The following is a 15,170-nucleotide window of genomic DNA, read 5'->3' as shown; positions in this document are numbered from 1 at the left end:
CACATACACACATATGTTTATTGAGGCACTATTCACAATAGCAAAGACTTGGAACCAACCCAAATGTCCAACAACGATAGACTGGATTAAGAAAATGTGGCACATATACACCGTGGAATACTATGCAGCCATAAAAAATGATGAGTTAATGTCCTTTGTAGGGACATGGATGAAGCTGAAAACTATCATTCTCAGCAAACTATCGCAAGGACAAAAAACCAAACACCGAATATTCTCACTCATAGGTAGGAAGTGAACAATGAGAACACACGGACACAGGAAGGGGAACATCACACACTGGGGACTGTTGTAGGGTGGGGGTAGTGGGGAGGGATAGCATTAGGAGATATACCTAATGCTAAATGGCAAGTTAATGGGTACAGCACACCAACATGGCACATGTATACATATGTAACAAACCCGGATGTTGTGCACATGTACCCTAAAACTTAAAGTATAATAATAGTAATTTAAAAAAAAAGAATTCTGACCACATTAACCATGCCTAGGAAGGAAAGGAGTTGTTGTTTTGTAGAAGGGATTGGGATTTGGGAGATTAGCGGACACGATCAGCAGGGAGAGCACGTGTGTTTTCATGAGAATTATGCTGAGATAGGTAACAGAGGAAGAAGAAATTTGGGCTTGACTGAAGTAGTGAGGGCTGTCTCTGAAGCCTTGCAGCAGTACAGCCCAGGTAATTTGCTGAGCCTGATGGGTGTCAGGGTCAGTCCAAGTGAAAGCAAAGAGAGGCTGGGATGAAGGGTGTAAAGGAATAGTAAAGAAAGCATGTTTGAGATTCAGAACAGAAAAATGGGTTGTGGAGAGAGTTATTGAGGATAGGAGAGTATATGGGTTTGGCACCATGGGGTGGATAGGCAAAAACAATTTGGTTGATAAGGCACGGATCCTGAACTAACTTGTAAGGCTTGTCTGGTTTTAGGACAGGTAAAATGGGGGAATTATAAGGGGAGTTTATAGGCTTTAAAAGGCCATGCTGTAACAGGTGAGTGATAACTGGCTTTAATCCTTTTAAAGCATGCTGTGGGATGGGACATTGGTGTTGAGTGGGGTAAAGGTGATTAGGTTTTAATGGGATGGTAAGGGGTGCATCATTTGTTGCCAAGGAGGGAGTAGAGGTATCCTATACTTGTGGATTAAGGTGGGGAGATACAAGGAGAGGATGTGAAGGAGGCTTTGAACTGGGAGAAAAGGTGGCAATGAGGTGTGGCTGCAGCCCAGGAATAGTCAGAGAAGCAGATAATTTAGTTAAAATATCTCATCCAAAAAAGGGAGCTGGGCAGGTGGGGCTAACTAAAAAGGAGTGCTTAAAAGTATGTTGTCCAAGCTGGCACGAGTGTTGGGGAGTTTTAAGAGGTTTAGAAGCCTGGCCGTCAATACCCACAACAGTTATGGAGGCAAGGGAAACAGGCCCTTGAAAATAAGGTAAGGTGGAGTGGGTAGTCTCCATATTGATTAAGAAGGGTATGGACTTACCCTCCACTGTGAGAGTTACCTGAAGCTTGGTGTCTGTGATGGTCCAGGGGGCTTCTGAGGCAATTGGGCAGCGTCAGTCTTCAGCTGCTAAGCTGAGAAGATCTGGGAAGGAGTCAGTCAGAGAGCCTTGGGCCAGAGTTCCAGGGACTCTGGAAGTGGCTGCCAGGTGAGTTGGACAGTCCGATTTTCAGTGGGGTCCTGCACAGACGGGACATAGCTTAGGAGGAATCCCAGGCTGTGGGCATTCCTTGGCCCTGTGGCCAGATTTCCAGCACTTGAAGCAAGCTCCTGGGGGAGGAGGTCCTGGAGGAAACCCTGGCAGCTGCGGTTCAGGTGTTTAAGTTCTTATGTGCTGGAGATGTGGCTGGGGTTTCTCTCACAGCAGAGGCAAGTAATTGTAACTCAGAAATGCGTTGCCATCTGGCTGCCTCCTCTCTATTATTGTACACCTTGAAGGCGAGGTTGATTAATTCCTGTTGTGGGGTTTGAGGGCCAGATTCTAATTTTTGAAGTTTTTTTCTAATGTCAGGAGCTGATTGGGTGATAAAATGCATATTGAGAATAAGATGGCCTTCTGGCCCTTCTGGGTCTAGGGCGGTAAAGCATCTAAGGGTTGTTGCCAAACAGGCCGTGGACTGGGCTGGGTTTTTATATTTGATGAAAAAGAGCCTAAATGCTATCTGATTTGCGATGAAGAAAAAGGAGCATTAACCTTGACTATGCCTTTAGCTCCAGCCACCTTTTTAAGAGTAAATTGCTGGGCAGGTGGGGGAGAGCTAGTCACAGAACTAAACTGTAAGCTGGACTGGGCGTGAGGAGGGGAGGTGATAAAAAGATTATAGGGTGGAGGAGCAGAGGCTGAGGAAGAATTGGGACCTAGCTTGTCCTGGCGAGGAGCAGCCTGGGGAGGAGGGGAGAGGTCAGATGGGTCCACAGAAAAGGAAGATTCAGAAGACTCAGCAACACTTGGGGTTGGGACTGAGGGGACAGGCGGGAGGGAAAGAAGGAAGATTTGGGATGAGTTGCATTAGGAACAGAGACTAGGGAGGGACCGATGTGTAAAAGAATGCCTGGACGTCAGGCACCTCAGACCATTTGCCCATTTTACGACAAGAATTATTTAGGTTTTGTAGGATGGAGAAACCTGAAGTGCCATTTTCTGGCCATTTAGAGCCATTGTCGAGTTTGTATTGGGGTGAAGCAGCATTGCAGAAGAAAATAAGGCGTTTAGGTTTTAGGTCAGGCGAGTTGAAGAGGTTTTAAGTTCTTGAGAACACAGGCTAAGGGAGAAGGAGGAATGGAGGGTGGAAGATTGCCTATAGTGAAGGAGGCAAGTCCAGAGAAAAGAGAGGGTAGAGACACAGACAGAAGGGGTGGGGGGTGCTTCCCCCTCAGGAAAGTGAGAAGGGATGGGGGGTGCTTCCCCCCGATGAAAGTGGAAAAGGGGCAGAGACATGGAAAGAAGGGGTGGGGGGTGCTTGCCTCCCGGGAAAGTGGAGAAGGGGTGGAGACATGGGGAGATGGGGTGGGGGATGCTTGCCCCCCAGGAAAGTGAGAAGGGGTGGGGGGTGCTTGCCCCCAGGAAAGCGGAGAAGGGGTGGAGAAATGGCGAGGAGGGGTGGGGGGTGCTTGCTCCTCAGGAAAGTGGAGAAGGGGTGGGTAGAGACACGGAGAGAAGGGGTGGGTGAGCAGGTGAGCAGCCCTGGGCTGCAATGTGGGTGAGCAGTCAAAGCAGGCATCCCCGCAATTGACTTGCCACCAATGAAATGTGGGTGAATAATCAGGCAAGCGTCCCCGCATGATTAAACACCAAGGGAAGACTGTCTTCCCGAGTCTGTGACTGGCGCCGGAGTTTTGGGTCCACAGATAAAACGTGTCTGCTTTGTCTCTACCAGAAAAGGAAAGGAACTGAAATTAAGAGAAGGGCGAGATTGAAGTGTGGTGCCAAGATTGTAAGGAGAAAGAGGTTGAGGGACAGTGAGAGAGTTGGAGAAAAGAGTAAAAAGAGGCCACTTACCGGATTTAAAATTGGTGAGATGTTCCTTGGGCTGGTTGGTCTGAGGACCCGAGGTTGTAGGTGGAGCAAAGAGCAGGAGGACAGGGGATTGATCTCGGATTGTGACTCCCCGGATCTGAGTCACCGCACCAAAATTTCACTCACGTCAGTGTGAAGAGACCATCAAACAGGCTTTGTGTGAGCAACAAGGCTGTTTATTTCACCTGGGTGCAGGCGGGCTGAGTCCGAAGATAGGGGTGGGGCTGTTTTATAGGGTTTGGGTAAAGGAAAATTACAGTCAAAGGGGGTTGTTCTCTGGCTGGCAGGGGCAGGGGGGTCACAAGGTGCTCAGCAGGGGAGCTTTTGAGCCAGGATGAGCCAGAAGAAGGAATTTCACAAGGTAATGTCATCAGTTAAGGCAGGAACAGGCCATTTTCACTTCTTTTGTGGTGGAATGTCATCAGTTAAGGCAGGAACCGGCCATCTGGATGTGTATGTGCAGGCCACAGGGGATATGATGGCTTGGCTTGGGCTCAGAGGCCTGACAGGTAGGGGTGAGGAAAAACTTCCATTTGACCCTCTGAAGATTCACTGAAAATCAACTGACAAAATGCAGATTAATAGGAGAAAAGGCAGCCGGGTGTGGTGGCTCACACCTGTAATCCCAGCACTTTGGGAGGCTGAGGCAGGTGGATCATTTGAGGTCAGGAGTTCGAGACAAGACTGACCAACATGGTGAAACCCCGGCTCTAATAAAAATACAAAAATTAGCTGGGCATTATGGTACATGCCTATAATCCCAGCTACTCGGGAGGCTGAGGCAGGAGAATCACTTAAATCCAGGAGATAGAGGTTGCAGCGAGCCAAGATCACACCACTGCACTCTAGCCTGGGCAACAAAGCGAGACTCTGTCTCAATCAATCAATCAATCAATCAATTTTAAAAAAGATTTAAAAAAATCAAAGAGGAATGTTATGTATGGTCCTGAAAGAAAGTTCATTGGCATTAGTAAAGCTATAGGGAGCTGACAAGCACCAATTGGCAGGTGAATCCTATGGGCAAAATTAGTCCTAGAGTTGCAGTAGGTTATCTCAGCAGCTATAGATAAAACTGGTTTCAAGTTACAACAGGCAGTTTCAGCCACTGGACTTGCAGAGAATAGCATTTCTAGAGAAATATTAGGTACCCTGAGTGCTTTTTATCCCTTGCCCATTGACTCTGATTTAGTTGAGTATGACAAGAATGACCCAGTTTGTACAGCCAACTTTCAGATGACCTACAATCAAGCAAGGTAGGTCAGACAATTTCTTTATGGGCAGTTCTTACATGGAAGTGGAGTCGGGAGACGTAGAGTAATACCTATAGGTTTTATGGCTGGCTTTAGAAAGAAGGGGTTCTGGTTTCTGTGACCTGCCTTGGGGAAAAGGGAATCCAGTTTCTTTTTTTTTTTTCTTTTTTAAATTGTAATAGAGGCGTGTTTTTCACCATGTTGGCCAGGATGGTCTTGATCTCCTGACCTCGTGATCCATCCACCTCAGCCTCCCAAAGTGCTGGGATTACAGACATAAGCCACCGCGCCTGACCGGGAATCCAGTTTCTATGGGGGAAAATGAGGGGAGAGAGACGGGAGGGCAGAAGAAGGGCAGAGAGAGACTTTTTTTCTGCGGCTGTTTGTAGGGCCTTCATTTTAGGGTATCATTTTCTAAGCCCCAACATCTCTTTCCTCAGGTTAGTTGTCTTTGTAATAAAAACCACAAATTGGCAAAAGAAATAAATAACAATAGGCTGGGCGCAGTGGCTCACGCCTGTAATCCCAGCACTTTGGGAGGCCAAGGCAGGCAGATCACCTGAGGTCAGGAGTTTGAGACCAGCTTGCCCAACGTGGCGAAACCCTGTCTCTACTAAAAATACAAAAATTAGCTGGGCGTGATGGCGGGCACCTGTAATCCCAGCTACTGAGGAGGCTGAGGCAGGAGAATCACTCGAACCTGGGAGGCAGAGTTTGTAGTGAGCCGAGGTCGCACCACTGCACTCCAGCCTGGGCGACAGGAGCAAAACTCTGTCTCAAAATATTAAAAGCCAGTGCCCTTATGCAAAGGCTGGAATGTAACAAAAGCCCAAAGAGTTTTGCCTAGGCCTTCCTGGGCCTTAAAGCATGACAAAATAACGAAGGACAGCCTGGCCAACATGGTGAAACCCTATCTCTACTAAAAATACAAAAATTAGCCTGGCCTGGTGGCATGTGCCTGTAGTCCCAGCTACTCAGAAGCCTAGGCAGTAGAATTGCTTGAACCCGGGAGGCGGAGGTTGCAGTGAGCTGAGATCATGCCACTGTACTCCAGCCTGGGCAACAGAGTGAGACTGTCTAAAATAATAAATAGATAAATAAAAATAAAAAATATAACAAAGGAATTCTTAACAGGACCCATTTAGGATTAAACAAGTTTTACTGTGGATCTGAAGAAGCCTCCACAAATAAGTTTATTGGGGGTCTGAAGGAAGTCCCCAAACCTCTGTGATTTAGCAGGAGACAAGAAAAGGGTAATCACCCCAGGACCTGGACCCATTTAGATTAAGTAAATTTGCTAAGGATCCAGAGGAAGGTCTTAAGGACTGAGACTTTAGTTGCAGATTAAAGGAAGTTAGGCAGGGCATGGTGGCTCACGCTTGTCATCCCAGCACTTTGGGAGGCTGAGGCAGGCAGATCACCTGAGGTCAGGAGTTTGAGACCAGCCTGGCCGACATGGTAAAACCCTGTCTCTACTAAAAATACAAAATTAGCCGGGCGTGGTGGCGGGCACCTGTAATCCCAGCTACTTTGGAGGCTGAGACAGGAGAATTGCTTGAACCCAGGAGGTGGAAGTTGCAGAGAGCCAAGTGGAAGTTGCCACTGCACTCTAGCCTGGCAACAAGAGTGAAACTGTGTCTCAAAAAAAAAAAAAAAAAGCACTGTCAACTAGTGAGAAATAGAACCAATACTGTGGAGCCACAAATAAAACAGACAATGTTTTAATCAGGGTTTTTAAATTGCAATTCAGGAGACACAAATCTAGCAAGTAGCTAAATTGTGTTTGGTCCAGGTGAGGTAGGCAGGGGTTTGTAAAGGTTTACTGCAAGTTTACATAAGTGGAAGATTTTAGCACAGCCCAGGATTGATAATAGCTGGTTGACAGCTTAGACAGTCTCTAGGCCATGATCAGCTTAATTCGGTACAGCTGTCTCCTTGGGAGCTTCGTGATCTTCCCGGTGTGAGCAGCTCAAATCCAATGCAGCTGCTTCTCCAGGACGGTTGCGATTTGGCCCAGTTCAAACAGGTCAAATCCCATCTGGTCGTGTGCGTGATGCATGACTAGGGGCCAGCTTCCCCTGCCCTCCTGGCTCCTTTGTAGAGATCTCTGACATAATCATCTCCATTTCTGATTTGTTTTCATAGCAGCCACGCTCACATGTGCCAGGAATTGTGCGAGACACAATAAAGTGTAGAGCTCTCCCCACCCCCATTCCCACCTCCAACCCTCTCCAGGTTTCTCGGGTCTCCACCTGCAGAGCCAGTCATAGGAAATCTTTTCAAAGGCAACTCGAGGAGTAGAAAAGGAGGCGACACATTCAGCATAATGAAGCCCAGGTGTTGGGAGGTGGCCACATCTGGCCTCCTGAAAGGTCTCACTGTTGTTCAGATGCTTTCCCAGGAAATGGGATGGAGGCTTCTTTTCTTCACGGTCCGAGGGGTCCCAACTCCCCTCCACGTCTATCCGGGTAGCCAGATGCCATGAAAGCAGTGAAAACTGGCCCAAGGCAGAGAAGATACGGTCACAGGTAGGTCTGGGGAGCAGAGCGGGCAGAGGAAAGACTGCTGGATACACTGAGGTGGGTCATCCAGGACCAAGAAGCCAGGCCAGAGAGAGGGAGCCTCTGGGTCTAGATCTCAAGGTGAGTGAATGACAGAGGCTGGATTTGAATCCATTCACTGAGAGCGCAGAAAAAGGCAGAGAAGGGACTCTCATCACCTTCCCTTGTCTGATTTGCACAGCACAACTGGGTCCTCTAGAAAAAAGTAGCTACTTTGCATTCTTTGAGACTTGAAAACACATTTTTTTTTTTTTTTTTGTGATGGAGTCTCGCTCCAAAAGCAAGTACAAGTATTCCTCCCTATCTAACTTTATTTGCATAGCAGGTGTTTGGATAGAATGGGATACCAATTATCTGAAGTAAGACCAGCCTGAGTTCAAACTCTGGCCCTGCTACTTCTAGCTGGGTGATATCAGACAATGTATTCAACTTACCTGAGCCTTAGTTTCTTTAACTATAAAATGGGAATAAAACCTACCTCAATAAGATATTACAGTGAGAAAATGCATTTGAAGGGCCTGGGAAGTTTTCAGTAAATGTTAACTATGCTTACTGGGCTATAAACTACTTAATATGACTACGTGGGGCCAGCCTTAGAGTTCAAGCTGCAGTATAACCTGCTGTCTGTTAGAAGACAGTTCTCCACGGGCCTCTTTTATGAAAAAGTACTGGCTTCCTTTTCAGAAGAGTTCTGAACTTTTTCTTTTATGAGAGAGGGTCTCACTCTGGCACCCAGGCCGAGTGCGGTGGTGTTATCACAGCTCACTGCAGTGTCAACCTCCTGGGCTCAAGCAATCCTCCCAATTCAGCCTTCTGAATAGCTAGGACTACGGGTGTGTGCCACCACACCTGGGTAACTGATAAATTTTTTGTAGAGATGGGGGTCTTGCTATGTTGCCCAGGCTGGTCTTGAACTCCTAGACTCAGTAATTCTCCCACTTTGGCCTCCCAGATTGCTGGGATTATAGGGATGAGTCCCTGCATCTGGCCAAGCTCTGAACTTTTCAAGGATGTTTGTGTAATGAATAGCTTTGAAAAACAGAGACAGGGCCAGGCACGGTGGCTCACACCTGTAATCCCAGCACTTTGGGAGGCCAAGGCAGGCGGATCACGAGGTCAGGAGATCAAGACCATCCTGACTAACACGGTGAAACCCCGTCTCTACTAAAAATACAAAAAAGTAGCTGGGCGTGGTGGCAGGCGACTGTAGTCCCAGCTACTCGGGAGGCTGAGGCACTAGAATGGCATGAACCTGGGAGGTGGAGCTTGCAGTGAGCCGAGATCATGCCACTGCACTCCAGCCTGGGTGACAGAGCGAGACTCCGTCTCAAAAAAAAAAAAGAAAAAAAAGAAAGAAAAAGAAAAACAGAGACAGTATCTTCCTCCAGAGCAAAGTGTAGGCTTGCTTACTGCCTATTATAAAAGACTCAGGATCCCTAAGGTCAGGGTTCCTCTCCTATATTGCAACCTAGCATGTGTACAGCAATCACTGGACCCTTTTGGTGTTAGTCTTTGGAAACTGGGGCTTGGGGAACTGGCACAAAAAGTGCTGGCTACTGCCATTGCTGTGAGTAACAAACTGTCTTTTGTCTCTGACCCAGGAGGCTCATGTCTTTTTACCAACATCCATAGTCTACCCAGTAGGGCAGGCTAATTTGTTAACATGCAAGTAGGGCAAAATCTGAGATCCCTCACAGTCCTTGATGCTGTGTGAAAGGCAGTGGAAGGGCACTGTGGATCAATAAGGCCGAGAGGTGAGACAAAGAGGGCAAAAATCTTCTTTATTGAACTCTCGGGTGAGGTTCACTTGTCCGCAGGGGGAGGGCCAGGGAAGTTGTGCTGTGCCAAAGGTGCAGCGCACTTATATGGATGCTGGGTGAGGAGTGGGCGGGGTAGGGGCGGGGTCGGTTGAGTTTCACGCTTCTGAGTGTGACACGCCCTAGTGGGCATGCGAGTTGGTCCGGGTGGCGGGAACAGGAAAGGTGAACCCGGAAATGCTGAGTCAGGGTATCCGAGGTGGCTGTCAGAATGGCGGGAATAAACGGCGGGAATAAGCGAAAATGCCAAGTCAGGGTAGCCAAGATGGCCGCTGGGATGGTGGGAACCGGCGAATCCGGGAATGCTGAGTCAGGGTAGCCAAGATGGTTACCGATGGCCATCTTGGAGCCTTCACCGGAGTCCAATCACTGTGATCATACTAGACAGAAGAAGAGGGGGGAAGTAGGAGGGCAAATCTTCCTCTTCCTATAATCTTTAGTCAATGCTATATTTCTCTTTCTAGAAGGCCCTGCTTTGTCTCCAGGGCCTGCAATTGTTCTGGAACAATTGGTGAGAGGGAGAATGAGAGATGTAGGACAATACATCAGGTTTTACCTTTGCATAGAAAAATGTTTCCTGGCTGGGCAAGGTGGCTCACGCCTGTAATCCCAGCACTTTGGGAGGCCAAGGCGGGCGGATCACCTGAGGTCAGGAGTTCAAGACCAGCCTGGGTAACATGGCAAAACACTATCTCTATTAAAAATACAGCAATTAGCTGGGTATTGTGGCACACGCCTGTAATCCCAGCTATTTAGGAGGCTGAGGCAGGAGAACTGCTTGAACCCAGGAGGTGGATATTGCAGTGAGCCGAGATTGCACCATTGCACTCCAGCCTGGGCAACAGAGTGAGCCTCCATCTCAAAAAAAAAAAAAAAAGTTTCCCAAATGCCAGCCATTTGAGTGCCACCTTGATTTTTATTTTTACCATATCTACCTATAATCTACATAATTACTTTCATAATGTTATTTTTAGTGGACTTGCCCTTTTATTTATGTAGATAATTCTGAAATCTTTTTTGAGATAGGATCTCACTGTCTCAGGCTGGTCTCAAATTCCTGGGCTCAAGCGATCTTCCCACCTTAACCTCTTGAGTAGCTGAGATTACAGGCAAACGCCACTGCCTCCGGCCTAGATAATTCTTTTAGAAAGAAATCTCATATCACTGATAAATGGAAAACTTGCGATTACTCTGTAATTGGAAGACAACTTTGCAAACAAATGCCATGGAAATAAAAATAGTGCTATCAAATAATTGCCAGATATGGTTATCTGAAGACCTTGGTCCTATTCCTATTGTTACAAAGGGGCATTACCCAGGATTTGAGAAGTTTTGTAGATGGAATACCACCAACTTTCTCTTTGATGTAATGAGCAGCATTGGAAGATAAACGAAAAACTAGGACCTTCTTAATTATAAGGGGTCAGGGAAAACTTCCTCTTCACCCTCTGAAGGTTCATTGAAAATCAACTGATGAAAGGCAGATGAGGCTGGGCACGGTGGCTCACACCTGTAATCCCAGCACTTTGGGAGGCTGAGGCAGGCGGATCATGAGGTCAGGAGATCGAGACCATCCTGGCTAACACGGTAAAACCCCGTCTCTACTAAAAATACAAAAAATTAGCTGGGTATGGTGGCGGGCGCCTGTAGTCCCAGCTACTCGGGAGGCTGAGGCAGGAGAATGGCATGAACCCAGGAGGTGAATCTTGCAGTGAGCTGAGATCGTGCCACTGCACTCGAGCCTGGGCAACAGAGTAAGCCTCCATCTCAAAAAAATTAAAAGGCAGATGAATAGGAGAAAAGCTGTATACATTTATTAATGTGCACAGGAGAGAATCACAGAGCAATGACCCTGCCATGCAGTGAGGTACAGGTGGTTATATACACTTCTTAGGGCAAAGGGAGATGGAGACGAGTGGATGATTTTAGGGGATAGTGGTAGTAAATGCATTCAAGGGGCTTGCAGAACATACAATGGCCTGGGACAAAATCTACTGGACCTGCAGATCAGACGATGGGCTTGTGACAAAATTCTGTCCAGGGATGTTGATACACTTTATAGGCTTCAGTCTTTCTTCCTGTGATAGGAGTTCAGTTCATTAAAGCTCAGGGAGGGGACCAGAGGTCATTGTATCTTCTTTGGCAGGTCTGGACTTTGGGTAGCTAAAGGAACTTCACTGAACGGCTTCATCCTGTGCTTTGGGAGGCACAGAGAAATGAGAGACAGGAAGTGGGAGGGAGGAAGTCAGAGGGCCCTCACAGCTGCTGCTTCTGTTCACCATGTCAGAGTGCCACATTTTGGGGTATCAGTTTTGTTTTGTGTTTTTTTTTTTGAGATAGAGTTTCACTCTTGTTACCCAGGCTGGAGTGCAATGGCTCAGAGCAACCTCTGCCTCCTGGGTTCAAGCGATTCTCCTGCCACAGCCTCCCAAGTAGCTGGGCTTACAGGCATGTGCCACCACGCCCGGCTAATTTTGTATTTTTAGTAGAGATGGAGTTTTTTTTCCATGTCGGTCAGGCTGGTCTCCAACTCCCGATCTCAGGTGATCTGGCCGCCTTGGCCTCCCAAACTGCTGGGATTACAGGCATGAGCAACCACGCCTGGCCTGGTTTCTTTTTTTTGAGATGTAGTCTCGCTCTGTCTCCCAGGCTGGAGTGCAGTGATGCGATCTCAGCTCACTAGGTTCAAGCGATTCTCCCACCTCAGCCTCCCGAGTAGCTGGGATTACAGGCGCCTGCCACAACACCCGGCTAATTTTTGTATTTTTAGTAGAGCCAGGGTTTCACCATGTTGGCCAGGCTGGTCTCAAACTCTTGACCTCAAGTCATCTGCCCGCCTCAGCCTCCCAAAATGCTAGGATTACAGGTGTGAGCCACCGCACCTGGCCTCACCCGGGTAATTTTAAATTTTTTTTAGAGATGGGATCTCTTTATGTTGCCCAGGCTGGTCTTGAACCCCAGCCTTAAGTGATCCTCCCACCTCAGCCTCGGCTTTCTTTGGAATTGTTCTAAGGGTAGCTGCAACCAGGCCCAGAGTACAAACCAACTCATCCAACCTTTACCCTTCAAGTCTTCAAAACTGCGTGCTGTAATATCCAGCAACTGAATATGGCCAGAAAGCAATCCCCTGTTTGTTTATCCTGTGCAAAACGCTCTAATTGCTGGGAACTGAAAGACTACTAGCCTGAAAATAGAATGTTAATGACTGGAGGAGACACCACAGCAGAATAAACAACCCAGCAGACTGGAGGCCCCTTTCAGGCTGGGGAAAACAGTGATTTCCTCAGTGTTTGATTGAGTGCCCTTTGAGTCCTTTGGAGAGAGCAGCAGGGGCAGGTCCATAGTCTTTTAAGGATCAGGAAACCTACAGACTTCTGTTTTTTTGTTTGTTTGTTTGTTTGTTTGTTTGTTTGTTTGTTTTGAGACAGAGTCTTGCTCTGTTGCCCAAGCTGGAGTGCAGTGGGGCGATTTCGTAGAGATGGGGGTTTCACCATGTTGGCCAGGCTGGTCTCGAACTCTTGACCTCAGGTGATCCACCTGCCTCGGCCTCCCAAAGTGCTGCCATTATGGGCATGAACCACTGCGCCCAGTCACCTACTACTGGCTTCTTACATTGCATGGTAAGTATTTACAGAGCAACCACAGTGTGTGAGATGCTGTTGCTGGGGTAGAAATAATGGCTGGGCTGAAAGGAACCCTCCCTAGGTGACTTTCTCCTTCACCCGGAGGTTAAAAGTCCAGGATGTTTTCACAGCATGCTCTTATTCTGCTGTGTAACTAGTTCCTTATCCATTCCCCGAAGTTATCTGCACATTAAAACATTTATTTTTAATTTTTTAATTTTTAATTTTTTTGTAGAGATGAAGTCTCTACAAGCAATCATCCTGTCTCAGTCTTCCAAGGTACTTGGATTAAAGACGTGAGCCACCGTGCCGGGCATATCTGCACATTTTTTTTTGTTGTTGTTGAGGTAAGACAGCATTCGTACACCCTTGTATCGTAATACCTTGTCAGATACATGGCAGATGCTCCATAAATCTTTCTTAGAGGCCAGGTGCGGTGGCTCACGCCTGTAATCTCAGTACTTCAGGAAGCTGAGATGGGTGGATCACTTGACGCTAAGAGTTCAAGACCAGCCTGGCCAACATGGTGAAACCCTACTAAGAATACAAAAAGGCCAAGCACGGTGGCTCACGCCAGCACTTTAGGAGGCTGAGGTGGGTGGATCATGAGGTCAGGAGTTCGAGACCAGCCTGGCCAACATCGTGAAACCCCATCTCTACTAAAAATACAAAAATTGGCTGGGCATGGTGGCATGTGCCTGTAGTCTCAGCTACTCGGGAGGCTGAGGCAGGAGAATTGCTTGAACCCGGGAGGCAGAGGTTGTAGTGAGCTGAGATTGCGCCGCTGCACTCCAGCCCGGGCAACAGCGAGACTCCATCCCCCCAAAAATAAAAAATAAATAAATAAAATTAGCCAGCTGCTGTGGCACGTACCTGTCATCCCAACCACTTAGGAGGCTGAGGTAGGAGAATCGGTTGACTCCACAGGGCGGAGGTTGCAGCGAGCCAAGATTGCACTACTGCACTCCAGCCTGGGTGACAGAGTGAGACTCTGTCTCAAAAAAAAAAAAAAAAGTCTTTATTAGAGGAATGCCTGGAATTCTACCACTATTCGTTTATTCCATTTGGTTAAACATTGTGTTCTTTCAAGAGGCTTCTTAAAATACAAACCACCTCAGTGACAGAACTATATTCAGGTCCTGGGTACTTAGATGTTTAATTTTGTTAGTTTATTTAAAATAGGTGATTTATTCTCATGGTTCAAAGCTGTAAATGGATTTAGATAACCCAGCATCCTGATAATATTAGGTATCTATAAAAAAGGAGCCTGAAAGTAGAGAGAGACAAAACAGGGAAAGAGTTGGCTGGAGTACAAATGTATGTGCCTTTATTATTTTGGTGTCTTTTGTTTTTTCTCCTACTCTCTGTCTCTGTCTATGTTATAGCATGTGGTTAAATAAATAAAAAACCAACAACACGTTTACTATCTTACCAAAAGTCATTGGTCTCACTACATGATTAGACATGGTAGGACACCTTTGTATTAGTCATATGTTTCTAAGTTGCAAGTAGCACAAATCCAATATTAAAAAGACACATAGGCCTGGCACGGCGGCTCATGCCTGTAGTCCCAGCTCTTTGGGAGGCCAAAACAGGAGGATAACTTGAGCCCAGAAGTTTGAGACCAGCCTGGGCAACATAGTAAGACCCGGTCTCTACCAAAAGAAAAAAAAATTTGCCAGTCACAGTGGCTCATGCCTGTAAGCCCAGCACTTTGGGAGGCAGAGGCAGATGGATCACTTGAGGTCGGGAGTTCAAGACCTGTTGGGAGCAAGCCCCCCAAAATCTGGCCATAAACTGGCCCCAAAACTGGCCATAAACAAAATCTCTGCAGCACTGTAACATGTTCATAATGGCCCTAACGCCCAAGCTGGAAGGTTGTGGGTTTATGGGAATGAGGGCAAGGAACACCTGGCCTGCCCAGGGCAGAAAACTGCTTAAAGGCATTCTTAAGCCACAGGCAATACCATGAGCGAGCTGTGTCTTAAGGGCATGTTCCTGCTGCAGTTAACTAGCCCAACCTATTCCTTTAATTCAACCCATCCCTTCATTTCCCATAAGGGATACTTTTCGTTAATTTAGTATCTATAGAAACAATGCTAATGACTGGTTTGCTGTTAATAAATATGTGGGTAAATCTCTGCTCTGGGCTCTCAGCTCTGAAGGCTGTGAGACCCCTGTTTTCCCACTTCACACCTCTATATTTCTGTGTATGTGTCTTTAATTCCTCTGGCGCTGCTGGGTTAGGGTCTCCCCGACCAAGCTGGTCTTGGCAAAGACCAGCCTGGCCAACATGGTGAAACTCCTTATCTACTAAAAATACAAAAAATTAGCCAGGCAAGGTGGTGCATGCCTGTATTCCTAGCTACTTGGGAGGCTGAGACAGGAGA

At 47.2% G+C, this 15,170-nt stretch overlaps 1 long non-coding RNA gene across 3 annotated transcripts in view; it reads right to left on the bottom strand.

The window, feature by feature from the left end:
- The window catches only part of LOC117976192 (uncharacterized), a 37,078-nt gene extending 33,318 nt beyond the window's left edge, over window positions 1-3,760 (bottom strand). The window contains exons 1-2 of one of the 3 annotated variants that reach the window (XR_008621307.2): window positions 3,512-3,760; window positions 1,495-1,692 (exon numbers count right to left, since the gene is read on the bottom strand). This is a non-coding gene — a long non-coding RNA (uncharacterized LOC117976192). The remainder of the gene's footprint in view (window positions 1-1,494; window positions 1,693-3,511) is intronic. The other 2 variants (XR_008621306.2, XR_004666770.3) reach the window with 2 other exon arrangements.
- Between the last annotated feature and the right edge of the window lie 11,410 nt (window positions 3,761-15,170).

Source organism: Pan paniscus, chromosome 18 (assembly GCF_029289425.2).
Source record: "Pan paniscus chromosome 18, NHGRI_mPanPan1-v2.0_pri, whole genome shotgun sequence".
In the NCBI taxonomy this organism is placed as follows: domain Eukaryota; kingdom Metazoa; phylum Chordata; class Mammalia; order Primates; family Hominidae; genus Pan; species Pan paniscus.
This window is presented reverse-complemented; position numbering and strand designations above follow the sequence as displayed.